At 40.0% G+C, this 18,672-nt stretch overlaps 1 protein-coding gene and 1 pseudogene across 8 annotated transcripts in view; one reads left to right on the forward strand and one right to left on the reverse strand.

The window, feature by feature from the left end:
* Positions 1–2,702: 2,702 nt before the first annotated feature.
* LOC132692489 (large ribosomal subunit protein eL8 pseudogene) lies at positions 2,703–3,873 on the reverse strand (annotated as a pseudogene).
* Positions 3,874–17,521: 13,648 nt separating this feature from the next.
* EXOC1 (exocyst complex component 1) overlaps positions 17,522–18,672 on the forward strand; it is a 68,281-nt gene continuing 67,130 nt past the window's right edge. For 3 of the 8 annotated variants that reach the window (XM_081795517.1, XM_081795518.1, XM_081795516.1), the window contains exon 1: positions 17,523–17,663. The gene's annotated coding sequence lies outside the window, so the exon portion shown is untranslated. The other 5 variants (XM_081795520.1, XM_081795519.1, XM_081795521.1 and 2 more) reach the window with 3 other exon arrangements.

Consider the following 18,672-nt stretch of genomic DNA (forward strand, 5'->3'; position numbering starts at 1 on the left):
AACAATTCTCAATGACTATTAAAACCATCAGGGGAAAGCTTATGGGGAACTTTGTAATGAAGGAACCAAGGTGACACCACCTGAACCCAATAAGCAATCTTAGTATCACTACAAATGAGTCAGCCAGCCTCAAGTACTCATGATGTGATGAAGTACGAAGTACCCAGCACCACCAGTGGAGGAGTCCTACTTAAAAAATGAACCTGAATCCAATCAATCTTCTAGGTCTAGCCACTGGATTAAGGAAATAGGGAGAAGGAAGGCATAAGCTAAATGACACCCAAATACAGAATGTGAAATTCTGTAGCACCGGTGACATGGTTTCTCTAACAAATCAATTTTTTTTAAGTGTGGAGAGTGGGGAGGAGCACTGTTTATGATTATCTTATTTCTTAAAAGAAACTTAAGAAATATAATATCCAAATACACGTGGACCTGGTTTGGACCTGATTTGAATATACCAAGTATAAAAAGACTGTTTTTAAACAGGGAAATATGAATTTTTAGAGTATGACATTAATAATTAATGTTAATTTTGTTAAGTCTGATAAGGATCTGGTGGGTATGTTTTATTAAAAAGTCCTTATATGATGAGCATAGGGGAAGAGAAGGAAAAATAAGATAAAAACAGAGAGGGAGGCAAACACTAAGAAACTCTTAAATACAGAGAACAAACTGAGGGCTGCTGGAGGGAAGGTGGGTGGAGGGATGGATTAAATGGTGATGGGCATTAAGGAGGGCATTTGTTGGGATAAACACTGGGTGTTAGTGTAAGTGATGAATCACTGAGTTCTACTCCTGAAACCATTATTATACTATATGTTAACTAACTTGGATTTAAGTTTTAAATAGTGACAGGGGAAAAAAAGTCCTTATAAATTAGATAAGATAATTATATGCTAGGAGATTTACTGGTGAAATGTCATGAAGTGGGGATTTATTTTCAAATACCCCAGGTTTAGCTCAGGTCAGGATCCCGGGTTGTGGGATAGAACCCCATGTCAGACTCCACATTGAATGTGGAGCCTACTTAAGAGTCTCATTCTCTCTCCCTCCCTCTCTCTCATTCTCTCTCCTTCTTCCCCTCTTCCCCACTTGCACTCTCTCTCTCTCTCTCTAAAATAGAAAAAATATATATAGGATTGGCATAGTCTTACTGAAATTGGATTATGAATCCATGGGAGTTTATTATACCAGTCTCTCTACTTTTGTGTACATTTAAAATTTTTCATAATAAAACATTTAAAAATACTTGCATCTATCATTCTGAAACAAAGGTTGAAGATCACTTTGAAATACCATTGTCCTATAAAAGGAGGCAGAGTTCCTTGAGTAGGGCTGGGCAGGGAAAATACCAGATGAATCCAGAACATCTTGCATGGTGCCAGAGGATCAAGAAGCACTCAAAAAAAAAAAAAAAAAAAAAAAACAAAAACAAAAAAAAAACCATGGATGAGGGAAAAAGCCTCAGGAGACTTGAAATAGATCCCAATGGCCAGGGCTGGAACAATTTGAACAAAACTAATAATGGAAGTATTGGAACACAACCCAAAGAATAAAGTAAATATAAAAAAAAAAAAAAAGGGTAAAGTAAGTATCCATGAGCACATACTGATAGAAATGAATGAATGAGGGGAGAACGGACTTTTCATTATAGTATAATTCCAAATAATAAAAGCAGAAGGAATGAGGGAAACTAATAAATATATAACTAATAAATATAGAAAAATAAGACAAGTAGAAAATTACCATTAAAACATGCAATAATAATTGCTGTGGGCAAGACCAACAGATGAATGCTAAAATTAGTGAGTGAAAGTTTAAAGAGAAATAGGATGTTTTCACAGCCTCAGAGTGTTTCCCTTAAAATATTCATTGACTAAAAAGGGGAAAAAATAAGAATTTTACAGTGGCAGATACCATAGACACCCCCTTAGCCAGGGAATCAAGGTTAACATCACCCATAGTAATAATGGGACATATCAGTGTTGTGTGCCCGACATGTTGCAGAGAAAGGCACATCACCTCTGTACTATTCTTCCCCCAAATCCATAACATTATTATAACCACAAGAAAACATCAGACAAATCCAAATTCTCTGAGAGACATTCTATAAGGTAACGCTCTTCAAAAGTATCAAGGTCATGAAAGATAAGGAAAGATTGAGTGTACTAGTTTGCTAGGGTTGCCATAACCAAGTACCACAAACTGGCAGGGCTTATGCAACAGAAATTTATTGTCTCACAGGTCTGGAGGCCAGAAGTCTCAGGTCAAAATGTCATCAGGATAGGCTCCTTCTGAGAGCTGAGAAGGAGGGATTTGTTCCAGGTCTCTTTCCTTGGCTTGTAGATGGCCACCTTCTCCTGGGGCCTCCACATCATCTTCCTTCTGTACACATCTGGGGCTACATGACCTCTTTTCATGAGGACAACAGTCATATTGGATTAAGGCCCGGGGTGCCTGGGTGGCTCAGTCGGTTAAGTGGCCGACTTTGGCTCAGGTCATGATCTTGCGGTCCGTGAGTTCAAGCCCCGCATCGGGGTCTGTGCTGACAGCTCAGAGCCTGGAGCCTGTTTCAGATTCTGTGTCTCCCTCTCTCTGACCCTCCCCTGTTCATGCTCTGTCTCTCCCTGTCTCAAAAGTAAATAAATGTTAAAAAAAAATTTAAAAATAAATAAAAATAAAAAATAAACATATTGGATTAAGGCCCATTCTAAGGACCTCATTTTAACTTGATTACCTCTAAAAAGGCCCTATTTCTAAATAAGGTCATATTCTGAGGTGCCTGGAGCTTAGAGCTTCAACAAATGAATTTGTTGTATAAGGGGAGACACAAATTCAACCCCTAACACTGATGAACAGATGGCTTAAGGGGATGTGACAACTCAGTGCATTGTGGGATCCTAGAATGGATCCTGGAACAGAAAAGAGATATTGGTGGAAAAACTGGCAAAATCTGAATAAGATCTCTAATTTAGTTAGTGATATTATACTAAGGTTAATTTTTTTTGAAAGAGAACTTTTTATTACTTTTATGTACAGACAATTCAACAGCACCCACTTAGCCCAGTTTGGTGGCCAGTACTTTAGCCTTTGCCTTTTCCAACTTAGCAATTCGAGCCACTGACTTTGGACCCAGGATATTGCCTCCCCGGCAATGGTGGATCTCATCATATCTGTCATTGTAATTGGTCCTAATGCTTCCACCAGCTTAGCCAGAGCTCTTTTGTCTTTGGAGTTTACCTGTATGAAGGCAACAGTGGTGCAGGTCTTCCTGTGGACCAGACGCCCCAGCCTGGCCTTCCCCTTGATGATGCAGTAGGGAACACCCATCTGATGACACAGGCAGGCAGAAAGACAACCAGCTCAATGGGATCCAATCATGTACAATCACTACTAGCTAAGCCTTCTTGTTTCCCACCAAGCTGGTGATGGTTTTAACCCCAGCTCGAAGGACAGGCAGCCTCTGGGTGGGGACATCCCCTTTGCTGGCAGCTTTCTTCTCAGCCTGGGCCAACAATCTCTGCTTCTTCTCTTGCTTTGTCTCTGGTATGTACCTGTGGGCCAGCTTAAGCAGTTGAGTAGCTGTTTGGCATTCCAAGGCCTGAGTAAACTGGTTAATCACAGGAGGCACTTTTAGGCATTTATAAAGAATAGCCCACTGCCGCTGCAGCTGGATGTAGTGGGGCCATTTGACAAAGCGGGTGAGGTCCCTTTTGGGCTGGATGTCCTGTCTGATGCCAAAATTATTGGGCTTTTTCTCCTTTTCTCAAACAGGGGATTGACCATCTTCTTGGCCTACTGCTTCTTCACAACAGCAGGGGCCAGGGCTACCTTCTTTCCCTTGACATTCTTTCCTTTTGGCATCTTGGATGGCTGGAAGAGAGAGCTAAGGTCAATTTCTTTCTTTTTTTTTTTTTAATTTTTTTAACGTTCATTTATTTTTGAGAGAGACAGAGTGTGAGCAGGGATGGGGCAGAGAGAGAGGGAGACACAGAACCTGAAGCAAGCTCCAGGCTCTGAACTGTCAGCACAGAGCCCGATGCGTGGCTCAAACCCACCAAACATGAGATCATGATCTGAGCAGAAGATGGATGCTCAACTGACTGAGCCACCACCCAGGTGCCCCTAAGGTTCATTTCTTAGTTCTGAGAATTGTAATATGGTTATATGAGATGATAGCATTGGGGGAAGCTGGATAAAAAATGTGGAGCTCCCTGTACTATCTTTGCAATTTCTCAGGAAGGCTAAATGTTTTCTAAAATAAATTTTTAAAAGCCCTATATAAGTTGGTTTCTATGAAGTAGCTAAAAGATGAACAAGGCCATCATATACAGACAGCATCAAAATGTGGAAAAATGAGTTAGTAGTGTCTCATTCTCTGAAACCAAGTTACTTACTTGCCTAGTTGCATTGAAAATGGAAATACTGTCTAGCTGAGTACAACCTTGAGTACACCTTTTAGTCAAAACAGGCAGTTCAAATGATGATATGCTGGAAAAAAATCTCATATATCCCGTGCCAAGTCTTATGTTGTCCTTTCCAACTAATAAAAACCGATCCATACAGCTCACATGTTTGCTTCTCAGGTAAAGAGTTCAGATTGTGGTTAACAAAAGTGACCACTTCCTATATTGGAGTGATGTCTTTATGGAAGAGAATAAAGATAGTATCTTATTCACCTTTGGATTATACACAGGAGGCACTCAAGATCTATGTATTTGTTTTCTTGACATGTAATTCTTATAAAGGAATCTGACTTTTTAGGTACTTACTAAAAAGCTGATCACATTAGCATTATTTTGTTTCCTCTCTCTCCCCTTTGCTTTTTCTGTGTTCTTTTTTCCACTCTTTTTTTAGTTTAATTCCTCATCAAGCTAAATGTCTTATTTCTCTACCTTCTGTTTTGTTTTGTTTTGTTTTGTTTTAGACAGTGAGAGAGAGAGAGGGAGAGAGAGAATGGGGGAGGGGGAAAAAGAAGAGAGAATCTCCAGCAGTCTCCACACTCAGGGTGGAGCTAGACATGGGGTTTGAACTCATCATCCTAGGACATGACCTGAGCCAAACTCAAGAGTCAAACACTTAACTGATTGAGCTACCCAGGCACCCCTCTCTATACTCTGTTCTTAAATATGTTTTCTTGTACTCCTCTTTACCTTAGCCACCGTAAGCAGTTTGAAACTCCCACAGCATAGTTGCCAAGACCAGCAGAGTCACCCATATGGGCATTCACGTTGCACACCACACAAGAGCACCACATCTAAAGGGGAATTTTGGATCACTCAGCTGAGTTCTGGAGCAGTGGGGGAGGCTCCTCCTCCATAAACCCTCATGTGCACTCATGGAAATCAGTTACCTAGCACACACTCTACCCTTGACTACATTCTAAGCATCAGGAGGTAACAGCTATTTTCACACTGATGCCATATAACAAACAACTATAAATTGGAATGGCCTAAAAACAATAAATATCCAGCTCTTTCTCATGCATTTTTAGGTTTACTGAAATTTGGCTGATCTAGGCTGGGCTTGGCTAAACGGGACCGGGGTGGCATCCAACTTTAGGTTGAGTTCAGGATTGCTCAACATCTCTCTTCCTCCTTTGACCACTGACTACCCAAAAATTTTTCTTCTTATGGTCAGAGACAGACAAGCTTTGAAAGAAAATTTTTTTAAAGACATGTCCAATTGCACAAGCACATTTCAAAGTTCTGCTCATATAATGTCAAATCAAGTCAAATCAAGCAAATCAAGTCAAAGCAAGTAATTAGGCCAAGTCCAAAGTCAAATTGCAGGCCAGTCTACTCCATTCACCATGAGATCATATCAAGAATATAAATGTATATAATAGGAATACAGGGGAGTAATAGATACCAATATCACAATCTAACAAACTTCTGTTGGAAGCCTGAGTCCTTCTGGCTTTGTTTCCTCACCTAGATGGATATAGGGAGGCTGGATGGAAGCACAGAATGCATTATGTCTGCCTGGGCTCTTGAAATCTCTCTCAGGAGGAGTTATTCAGGTTGTGTAATAATATACTACCTAAAATTAAAAAATTTTATTTAAAAAAATTAAAAGGTGTGCTTTATTAAGTTCATACCAAGGCATTGCATGGGCAAGAGAGTGATAGCCTCACAAGGTGGATACGCCCAGTGGTCATCAGTTTTCATTCCAAGGTCCTTTAAGACATGATGAAAAGCTGTTCCTCTTTGGGTTCCTCATGGCACATAATACAGGGCCTGCCCCCACAGCTGTTTTACAAATAAAAAAGTTAGATTTCATTTTGAAAACCAGATTTATTTTTTATAACAAGGAGACCTAAATTTTAAAGGTATTTCTTTTTTTGACTTTTTTTTATTTTTGTCATACTTCCCATTTGCAAGTGATACACATTTTTTTATCCTTAAGCAAGTAGCAAATAAGTCTATGATCTTGCAAGTCCACTAACTTGTTACCCTTGAAGGCTAGCTGTGGGAAGAACTTGGAAACTTTCAGTTCTTGAATAAGTGGAGCCAAGTCCTGATAAAAGAGAACTGGTGGACACTTTGGCTACTTGTTTCCACAAACTCTGAGAATATTTCATTCATGATATGAGAGCAGCCATTTTTCCCTTCTTGGGAAAGTTTGAGCCAGGAGATTATTAATTAATATAATTATTTCTCAGATATTATATGTATGAATGCTTAAAGGGACACATTTTTTCAGTCTTATGTAGAATTTTTAATCATCCAATTCTCTATTTTTAAAAATCCTATTAGAAGAAAACATCAGTAAGAATAATGAAGATTGCTAGGGGCTGGGGGAAGAGGGTGAGGGGGAGTTATTGTTTAATGGGTACAGAGTTTCAGTTTTGCAAGATGAAAAGTTAGGGAGATGAACCTTGGTGCTGGTTGCACAACAATATGAATGTACTTCATACCACTGAACTGTACACTTAAAATAGTTAAGATGGTAAATTTTATGTTAGGTACAGTTTATCACAATTTTTAAAAATTGGGGAAAAAAGAAAAACATTATTGGAAATGTTAAGAAAATGAATAATCCACTATGCTTCCAAAATTTTTCCTACCTTAAACAACTCTTAAACGAATAACCAGACAATATAAAAATCATAAACTGTACTGGGGCTCCTGAGTGGCTCAGTTGGTTAAGACTCTGACTTCAGCTCAGGTCATATCTCATGGTTCATGAGTTAGAGCCTCAAAACCGGCTCTCTGCTGTCAACGCAGAGCCCACTCTGGATCCTTTGTCTCCCGCTTTCTCTCTGCCCCTCCCCGACTAGTGCTCACACACTAGTGCTCTCTCTCAAAAACAAACACTAAAAATATATACTGTATATTTAAAAATCATAAACTTCCCTGATAATTAACACTGATAAGAATATTAAGTCAAACAAAACACTTGTAATTCTCCACCAGTACTGATATTGACAAGCTCCATTTGTTTTACTGTCAAGAAAATATAAAATACATTTTGTAGGCATCCATAGATTTCAGAAACAAATCCCTTATTTCAACCATGCTGATGGAAACTTATTTCAGGTGGGCTAACTTTTTATTGATGGCTGGTCCTAATATCAAGTTTTTGTACATTGTTCTTGTATAACCATTCCAGGCTGGACAATTCCCTGCAGGCCACATTTACTGAATCTCTCATGACAGTTGTACTTTCCTATTTCATGGTTTGACTATCCCTTTTTTGCTCACTACCAATTTTAAATATTCTGCCTGGAAGACTGAAGTTAATGTGAAAAAATAGGTAATAAACTTACTATAGAAATACTGGATTTTATATACATTTCTAAGAGGAAAAAAAGTCTTGGGGACTCATTTCATACCTCTTCTAGGAAGTCCTTGATCTCAAGGGACTTGATTAATGGTAAAAATTAATTATCTATACTCCCTGCCCCTGAATAATGATAGTAACAACAGTCTTACCTTTGTATAGTTTAAGTGCTACTTACTAGAAAGTTACTTATTGACTATTTTTAATAAAGCCTTATTACTTAGTATATATGAAAATATATATTTCCTTTGAATTTAATCCATAAAAATGATAAACAATTTAATAATGTCTTGGGATAAAGGAGGGATATAAGTTTGAAACAGATGGAGTATTCAACATTAAAACTGATTTTTAGCAAAAATGAGTATGGTCAAGCCCATGTACTCATTCATATTTCCCTTAATTTGCTTATGCTTCTAGGGTGCAGGTCTAGGCTTGCCAGTGGCATTGTTTCTGAGTTCCCCAAGTGCAGAGAGAAGAAAAATCCTATGTCCATTACCTGATCTGAGTATATTAACAAAGTCATGCTAAGAATTATTTACCTCTACTTCAAGTCAAAATATGTATATTTTGGTCCATGGTGGCCAATTCCCAGAAGAGATTCAGAATTAGATGAGATGATCTCTGCATTTCTGAGAGAATTTCTCTGAATGTGTACAGGAAACTTAGCACCACGCCCTTTATTGTAATATCACCCCACAATATGTGCATTGAATAAAGCAACTGTATTTAAAAAAGCTTGAGAAGGGATACAGGAGTGCTGATGCATAGGGGCACTTGTACCCCAATGTTTATAGCAGCACTTTCAACAACAGCCAAATTATGGAAACAGCCTAAATGTCCATCAACTGACGAATGGATAAAGAAGATGTGGTTTATATATACAATGGAATACTACTTGGCAATGAGAAAGAATGAAATCTGGCCACTTGTAGCAATGTGGATGGAACTGGAGAGTGTTATGCTAAGTGAACTAAGTCAGGCAGAGAAAGATACCATATGTTTTCACTCATATGTGGATTCTGAGAAACTCAACAGAAGACCAGCGGGGAGGGGAAGGGGGAAAAAAAAGTTACAGAGAGGGAAGGAGTCAAACCATAAGAGACTCTTAAATACTGAGAACAAACTAAGGGTTGATGGGGGTGGAGGAGAGGGGAAAGTGGGTGATGGGCATTGAGGAGGGCACCTGTTGGGATGAGCACTGGGTGTTGTATGGAAACCAATTTGACAATAAATTATATTTAATATTAAAAAATTAATGTTAAAACCTTTATAAAAAGAAAAAAAAAGCTTGAGACACAATGTGATTCTGCAAGCCAATCTTTGCCTTCCTTGTATCTGTATGTCTTACAGATACATTATTTTCCTATGTTGTTCAAATGTGTATCTGTTATCTAGCTAATATTTATTTTTGATATTTATTTAATAAATGGTGATACAGGTAGTTCTCATTCTCATTTAGTGGCTCCATGACTTCCTCCTAAAGAGCTGCAAAAAAATGAAAAGTATTATCAGAGGATACTTACATCTGCTTCTAATAAAAACTAAAACAAACACCAATTACTATGTGCATAATAGTAGACACTATTCTGTCATCCTGATACTTCTAAAGCCATTTATAAAGAAAGAATCTGGAAAGTGGAGCACAGTGATTCTCATTGTTCCAAAAAAGAGAAAAAAATTACTTGGATTTCTTTGTGTTCATACTAATGGCCTGACAGCTCTGAGAAATTGTTCTTGCTTCCTTAGACAGAAATGTGCATAATTGAATCATAATAAAACAATGCTAAGAAAAAAGAAAAGAGAAAAATCCAAGTAACTGACATACTAAAAGTCCCCAAATTTAGAAATAAGGAAAAAATGAAATTATATAAACTCATAGGATTTCTTCAAACATATAAAGACCTCTTGGCCTCATACTTAATCAAAATCAATCAGATTTAAATTAAGGGACAGGTGGACTGCCATACAAGTGGGTCATGCAAAAGTTCACTTGTGTGAGATCTATGGTTTCTCACTAAACAAAGTCCACAAAGCCAGTTGTGCTATCCACTCATTGGTGTTTCATCAGGCAGAGCCCTGGAGACAGCAGCACACTTCTGTTCTTCCTCCCTCAGGGATTTTAGGCATGGAGAAAGGGATTCCCTCCTGCCTCCAAAATGTGGAAAATAAGTGCAGCTTACTCTGAGTGCTCTGAGATCATTAAGAATCCACAAGTTTCACACCTCTGCTTTATCGGAGCATGGTATCAAGGGAGGAAACAATTAACTTCAGTAATCCTGCCAATATTGTTATCATCAATATTCACTACTCTTGGCCATTTAGAAGAAACTTTTCCCTTGGAGCTTTTTAATGATAGAAAAATTATTTCATGCTATCCAAACATGAGATTGCTGATTGCCTCATGTGTGATATATGTCAGTATGCGTGTCCGTCTATGAAAAGGAAGCAAGATCTCGGAGCCTGAGTGACTACTATACATTTTTTAAGAACATCAATCTACCCAATTTAATCTTCTAAATCAATGAATAACAGCTATCAGTTATTGAGTGCTTACTATGTGCCAAGCACTATGCCAAGTGCTTTATAAGAAATATCTCAGCAAATTTCATGACAGTCCCAAAAGATGGGGATTATTATTTTGAATTTACAAATGAGGAAACTGAGGCTCAGAAGAATTAAGTAATTTACCTTGTGGTCATTAAACCAGTAAAGACCAGACTTGAACCTACTTGTGCATGACCCAGTGATGATGTATTTCCATCAGTTTATGTTGTGTCTCAGGTCTGCTTGATGCAGAGGATTATAGTAACATAAAGGGATATTCATTAAAATACTACTACTACATGCTTACGATGTGTCTTAGGCTAAATAATGAATCTGTGCCTCCAGTTTCTAGTCTTAAAATGAGGATAATAAAGATTCTTACCTCACAGGACTGTTGTAAAGACTAAATTAATCAATACACGTAAGGCACTTAGAATAGTACATAGAACATAATAAGTGCATTGGTATGAGTTCTAGGAACTAGAAATACATCAGTGAACAAAAAAAAATAAATAAAAGTCCTCACCCTCATAAAGCTTCATTCTAGAGAAAGAGAAAGTAAACAAATAACATATATGTCAGGATGTAATGTTATAGTATTCCAGGATGTAGTAAGAACCATGAAGAAAAACAAAGCAAAAATAGAAGATAAAAAATGCTAAGTTGGGATGCTATTTTAAATAGGGCTATTGTGGAAGCCCTCATTGAGGTAACATCTAAGCAAAGACTTGAAAAGGATGCAGTAATGAGCCATGCAGATATTTAATGGAAGATCATTCTAAGCAGAGGGAAAGGCAAGTGCAAAGGTCCAGTTTGCCTGGACCTTTCATGGAACAAGGAGGTCTAAGGAACTGAACTCAAGTGATCAACTGGAGTAGTCCCAGTGGACAGAGAAAGGAGCAGATAGTGTAAGGTCTTGTAGGTCATTGTAAGAACTTTGGTTTTTACTCTGGAGTGACTGGATGATCCTGAGCAAAGGGTAACACAATTTGATTCATGTTTTAAAAAGGATCACTCTGGAGGCTGTGTTAAGAATAGACTGTAGGGAGATAAGGGTAGAAAAACAGAGAGCACAGGAGGCTGTAAGGGACAGTTTGGACAGCAGTAATTCAGGAGAGACATGATACTGTCAATAATCAAGGAAAGAGTAGCCATGGAGATGGTGAGAAGTGGTCAGATTCTGGATGTACTTTGAAGGTAGAACCAATACAATTTCTTGAAAGATTGGATGTGGAATGTGAGAGAAAGAGAGGAGTCAAGGACTGGCCTGAACAGCTGCAAAGGCAGAGATACCTTTAACCCGAATAGAGAAAACTGAGAGAGAAGCTGTGTTTATTTTTTTTTTAATCTTTTATTTATTTTTGAGAGAGAGAGAGAGAGAGAATGAGCAGGGGAGGGGCAGAGAGAGAGGGAGACACAGAATCCGAAGCAGACTCCAGGGTCTGAACTGTCAGCACAGAACCCGACGCAGGGCTCCAACCCATGAACCTTGAGATCACGACGTGAGCTGAAGTCAGACACTTAACTGACTGAGCTACCCTACCCAGGCACCCAAGAGAAGTTGTGTTTAGAAAGCTTTTGTGTATCACTTTAAATCCTTCCAGCCTCACCCTCTATTCTAAGTATTGGGCAGTAACCAGTTCTATTCAGATATCAACCACCTTCTCTTGAGAGCAATATAACAACATCTTGTCTCTCTCACTCTTTGCTTATACTATGGGAAACCTGAAGAAACCAGCCCTCCACACCCACGTGCAACTAGAAGCATGTAGTGCAATCATGACCAATGGTAGACAGGAAGTGATGGATAAATGTTTTCCTCTTTCTTCTTCATTCCTGTGAGGAATTCTGAAAGACATCCCATAAGTGCCTTCTGGCTGCTCAGAAGGTACCATGGGATCAATCAAAGTTGTCCATGGTATAGGTCACCTCAATAATACTATTTTTTCCTCTTTCTCTATTTTATTTCCCTTGTGCCCTCATTCTATTCCTTGAACTCATATTCTCAAATAAACCACAAGCATGGATGCCTCTGTCTTAGTCTCTGCTTTCAGAGGAAGCCTGGGCACTACAACTGGCTCTAGAAAGGAAACTGTCAGTATGGGATTTTGGAGGCTGATCCTACATCACTGATCACGAGACAATAAGGGCCCCTGCTGGTAGTAAGTGGTTGGTGGTAAATTTAAAGTGGTGATAACCCCTGGCATATAGTAACATCACAATTACCAAGACTCTCAACTGTAGTAGATTGGAATAAGGTGCAGACAGAAGATGAAGCATTGGATTATGTGGTAGATATGGTATTTCAACATTATGAAAGCAATACTAATTATAAGATGGGCTGATGTCTGCTAACAGCTTTGGAGATCTTAACAAAAGAAAATGACAGGGAGTATTCAGTCAATCATGGCACACTGTGAAAGCCACAAGGCCCCAAGGGCAGTGTAGCCACAAAGCAGACGTGCTAAACATCAGCTCCCACATATAATCATAAGGGTGGCAGAGCTACAAAGAAGTCTTAATGCACAGCCTTAAAACATCACTCATGTCAAAGCCAAAGCCCTAATAAGAAAATAATGGAATCCTGAGATCTAGAATGAGGACATTTGTGTGGATATGCTTTATACTCTTAAACCTTCAGATTTTTTGTTATCCTCTGTGCCAAAAGTCTCCTTTCTCTTGATAAAGGAGAGAAGCCTTTCCTTGTCCAGAAATGCTGCAAAGAATATATCTGATGCAAGTGCCTCCTAATATAACCTTATTTCCCTCAGTATCCACACCACTACCCTCATTACCTCAAGCCTGTAACCACAGTCAGATCTCAGCACATCCTTTGTACGGGGTTGCAGTCTCTGCTCTAGGAAGAACTAGACCAGGTTTTCTCAATCTCAGCATTTATGACATTTGGGCTGGACAATTCTTTGTTGTGGAGGACTGTTCTGTGTGTTGTACACTGTTTACAGCATCCCTGGCATCTACCCACTAGATGCTAGTAGAATCCTCCCAGTAATGACAACCAAAAATTTCTCCAGACATTACCGAATGTCCCCTAGGGGTCAAAATCACCCCAGTGTAGAACTACTGAACTAGACTACATTATAAGGAGTTGCAGAACTGCTAACACATACCAATATGAACTGGAGGCATATCTGTGAGAGTGAATATTTAGAGTGCTAAGCCAGAGGGATCAGGTTATAAGGCTGTATATGGGAGAATGTATGACATTGGGCTATTCACCTATGATTCTGGATTTAATGTTTTGGCAAGGACATCCAGAGTCAGTTCTAATACACAACCTTGATGTCTCCCTTAAAGCTTTGATATGATGATGGCCTGCGCTAAATGAGATGTTATAACAATTTTGAATGTGTATGGAGAAAGGAATCAGAGGACAAAGAAACAGAAAGATCAGATATGACTTTACCACATGAGACGAAAGAACCATCACTAAAATACCTTTCTTAGAAGTAAGGATATCAGAATAAACTTGTTGAAAAACTAAAGTACCCATCACTGGGATATGTTCCCACAAGGACTGTGATACAAGTTACCTAACTCTCAGGTCATTTGTTCTGGAAGATCTAATGGTGCTATAGAGATCTATGATAGATAAAGACACTGGGTGAAATTTCTGTAAAGCCCCTAATAAGAGAGTTGCAGTACACGTCCCTCATGTTCTGCAAGGCCATGCCTTCTGAGGCAGAGAACTAGTCACTGGGAAAACTAGAGCTATATATCATGAGCTGAATAGTATCAGATACACCAAATCACAAGCACATGGGCACAGCAACTATCTATGAAGTATGGAAATGGTATAGGATTGAGCCTGAGCAGATCCAAGAGAAGAGGAACCTACATGACTAGGTAACTCAGACTACTGGCACTTACTTCTACAGCACTGACATCTGTTCATCAACTCATGCCCATGGCCTTTTGGGAGTTCCCTATGACTACCTAACATGGAATTAAAAAATTAAACTTGGTTCGCAGATGGGTTGGCATATTATGTTGGTAAGTAGGCAAAATTGGACTGCTGTTGCACTACAGCTCCACTCAGGGATGGATCTAAAGAACAAAAGAACAAAAGAATCTTCCCAGCTGCCAGAACTTAGGAGAGTGTTCTTCCTTGTTTGCTTTATATAGAGAAATGACCTGAAATACAAATCTTTACAGATGTCTAGGTTTTTCTGTCTTGCTTGCAGTGACTCTGCCAACATTCCACAATCACCAGAATTATTAAAAATTCCTGATCAACATTATGTCAACTAAAGAATCCATTTCATGGCCAAAAAAACCTCAAACAACAAAAAACAAACAAACAAAAGAAAACAAAACAAAAACAAAAACCCAAAAAACAAAAAACCGCCAAGTGACAATATACACATGACCATGGAATCCACTGATATTGCAATATCCCTCATCACTCAGAAGAAGCCAGGCTCATAAAAATGGTGGAATAGCTTGCTACAAATCCAGTTAATGTTCTTTTTGGGATTGAGGTGTTGTCCTACAAGATGTGGTAAATGCTCAAAACCAACCGATAAGGAGTATCCCTAACAGCTAAAGACATGGCTCCAGAAACCCAGGAACTGGAGCAGGATTGGTCCATTTTATCAGTGACTCACCTACAGATTTATGTTTCTTGAATCTCAAATTTAGGTTTTGCTAGATAATAATAATTAGTTCTCTAGGGGTTGGGAGAGGGATATTTCCACCAGAATACATAACATGGAATAGAGTGAACTTGAAACTCTCACTATTACTGGGTCACTTTGGGCTCCATTCTTGCCTTCAGTAGACAGTTTGAGACTCATTTCATGAAAATTCTCAGAAGGTCCTAAGAGATCAAGAAAACATTCAAGTATGGTGATGACCAATTAAATAACACACCATTATATTGCCTCTCCCTCTTCCTTGTTTTATTTACCCCTCCTCTTCTCTTAGTCTTGCTCCCTGGGGTCAAAGCCCCAAATAAACTACTATACACAAGCCTTTGTTTCAGCCTCTACTTTGGGGAACTCCAAGAGGGGAGAGAGGAGAATTTAATTTTTGGACCCAGAAATTTGAAATGCTTGACAGATATGCAAGTAGAAATGTTGGGGAAGCAGTATACATAAATCTGGAGTTTAGGGAATAAGTCCAGACTTCTGAAATGCAGTTCACTCCCCAACTTTCAAGAGGGCCATAAACATACAGGTAAAAAAAAAAAAAAGCATATTTTGCAGGACAAAATAGTACATGTGATTCTCATATAAATAGTGGCCACAGTAAGAGTTCCAGTACTGAACACAAAGGGCCAAATGGATCTTTTTAAAGATAGGACTAGGGGTGTCCAGGTGGCTCAGTCGGTTAAACATCTGACTCTTGACCATCTGATTTTGGCTCAGGTCATGATCTCATGGTTCGAGATCAAGCCCCGCATCCAGCTCTGCGCTGATGGCATGGAGCCTGCTTAGGATTCTGTCTCTCCCTCTCTCTCTGCCCCTCTCCTGCTCATGTTCTACCTCTCTCTCTCTCTCTCTAAATTAATTAATTAATTAAACCTTAAAATTTTTTAAATAAAAAATAAAGATAGGACTAGACAGATCCTGCTCTTAGAAGGAAAATCATTCAATGAAATTGAAAAGCATTCTAAGTAGCATTAACTTGAGCATATTAATGTCAGTAGCAAATAGGTCATTACTAATTCTGATTTTTTCCACCAAATTATATATTCAGATACACACTGAAAGATACTTTGCACCTTATTTGTTCCTTTCTCAATGAATCCATAGTCGACAGAGTGAATCACTTTTTTGTAGTTCCACGGTAGTCTCATTTTTCTATCTCTGTTGTGGGATTTACCTCACCAAACTGTACTTTATCCATGTATTTAATTCTGCTTTCCCAATGAAAGTGTGCCCTCTTCTGAATGGGATCCCTGTTTTTGGATCTCCAGCACCTGACACAGTGCCTGGCATAGAGGTGGCACTGTTTGTCAAATAGATGAATGTAGGCATGAATGGATTCCTGTGGAACACTTGCAAAGGACTGTGTTGAGCAGGAGCAAAGAAATCACACCTTTAAATTCTCAGCACACTTATCTGACCTGTACATTTCTTTGGTCACTTATTTTGTGTCTTATTTTATATGTATTTGTTGTACCTACCAAACTGTGAACTTCTTCAGGGTAGGATTCATGTCTGAATCACTTCTGCACCTGTATCAAGGTGCCTGGCATAAAATAAGTGCCAGGAACATAGAACATGAATTACTTGCTTTGCAACCAGCAACCTTGGCATCATTTGTGCTTCTCAAACTTATATGTGCACAAGTGTCATCTTGTTAAGATGCAGATCCGAATTTAAAAGATTTGAAGTGAGCCAGAGAGGCTGCAGTATCTAAAAAGCCCTCAGCTGATGCCCAAGCAGCTGGTCTGAGGACCACACTTTGACTATTAATCTCACTACATCAATGGTTCTGGACCGTAGTTGCATATTAGGACCTTTTTGGAAGATATTTAAAGTAGAAAGAGAGAAAGAAAGAAAGAAAGAAAGAAAGAAAGAAAGAAAAGGAAAAGAAAAAAGAAAAACTGAAAAAAAAAAGTACTGAAGTCTGGGTCTCACCCCTCAAAAATTATTTTTTTTAATTTTTTTAATGTTTATTTATTTTTGAGGGAGAGTGAGACAGGCAGAGCGTGAAGTGAGGGCGGGGGTCCAGAGAGAGGGAGAAACAGAACTTGAAGCAGGCTCCAGGCTCCGAGCTGTCAGCACAGAGCCCAACGCGGGGCTCGAACTCAGGAACCAGCCGTGAGATCATGACCTGAGCCAAAGTCAGACGCTTAACCGACTAAGTCACCCAGGTGGCCCCCCTCAAAAATTCTGATTTAGTTTATTTACAGTCTCCATGCTATAAGTAGCAAGGATCTAGAGTTAACAGAGCTTTACATATACAAAAAGGAAAACAATCAGAACTCTTCTTAAATTAAGTTGCGGAGAATACCTGAATAACTCTTTTAAGGAAAGTAATGTCACACAATCCCAAATTCCGAAGTGTCGTCAGTCTCCGAGCGACAGAGACCCCGCCCCTGCCAGTCCTTGATACGCCCCTCCAGCGAGACTTTGCCCCGCCTCACCACGCCCATCATCGCCTGGCCTTCCTTCTCTACGGGGTCGACTTCCGGCGTGGTTTGTCACGTGCCCGGAAGTGGGAAGTGGTGGCGGAACGGCTGCTCCCTGGTCACGGCTAAATTGACGGGCTCATCCTAGTAGCGGTGGCCGTCGGGGCCTTGTCCTGTCTCCGTCTTGGAGGACCCGCCTCGGCACAGCCGGGCTCGGTCCAGCCTTGTGGTAAGCCCTGGGCCGCGGCTGCCCGGTAGTTCCGTCGGCGCGGAGAGACTAGCAGACAGGCGGGCGCCAAGATCTGAGGCAGCGTTTCAGCCCAGCTGTTGGCTCCGCGTCCGGGGTCGGGTACCTCTCACTCCTCTGGCCTGCCTTTCGCCCCGTGTCTGGGTAAGGCGCAAAGCCCGCTAGGAGCATCCACCAACTCCCTGCTGCCCTGCGGGCTAACCGCAATCCTCAACACATCCCTTCCTGGTTTCATCCATAAGAACCAGATTTCATTTGTGCAAAACGGCCGTGATCGTTTGTGTTTTGGCGTGGACCAGGAGAGGAGGGCGTAACAGTGTCTTCTTTGTCCAAATACACATTTCTTCTAAATCTTTAAGACGCATTCCCCTGTCTCTATGCACAGTTTTCTGGATGACAATGCCTCCGTTTGCTGTGTTGTCTCGATAGCGTTCGGGGCGCAACCCACGCGGGCACTCACATTGACAAACTCTTTGTCACGCTGTGTAATGGTCCAACTGAGTTTAAGGAAACAAGAACCAACACAGTAAGCAGTGGCTGACTGCTTCTGGAACGTGATCAGACGTGGATTCTTTTTTTTTTTTTTTTTTTTTTTACATTTATTTATTTTTGAGAGACAGAGACAGCGTGAGCAGGGGAGGGGCAGAGAGAGAGAGTGAGGCACAGAATCAGAAGCAGCAGGCTCCAGGCTCCGAGCTGTCAGCGCAGAGCCTGATGCGGAGCTTGAACCCACTAACCGTGAGATCATGACCTGAGCTGAAGTCAGAAGCTCAACTGACTGAGCCAACCAGGTGCCCTGAGACGTGGATTCTTAAACCTGGAAAATAGCTTTAGAGGATTTCTAGTGATTTATTCCCTGACTTACACGAAAATACTCTAAAGACTGGACCCTTAGGATGTAAATGCCACGAAGGCACGGCTGTTCTTGTCTTCGTGAACATGCCTGTCATACTCGCTTCTAATCTGGAACACTGCATTGCCCTTCGTAGGC

This window comes from Panthera onca, chromosome B1 (genome assembly GCF_046562875.1).
Source record: "Panthera onca isolate mPanOnc1 chromosome B1, mPanOnc1 haplotype 2, whole genome shotgun sequence".
NCBI lineage: Eukaryota > Metazoa > Chordata > Mammalia > Carnivora > Felidae > Panthera > Panthera onca.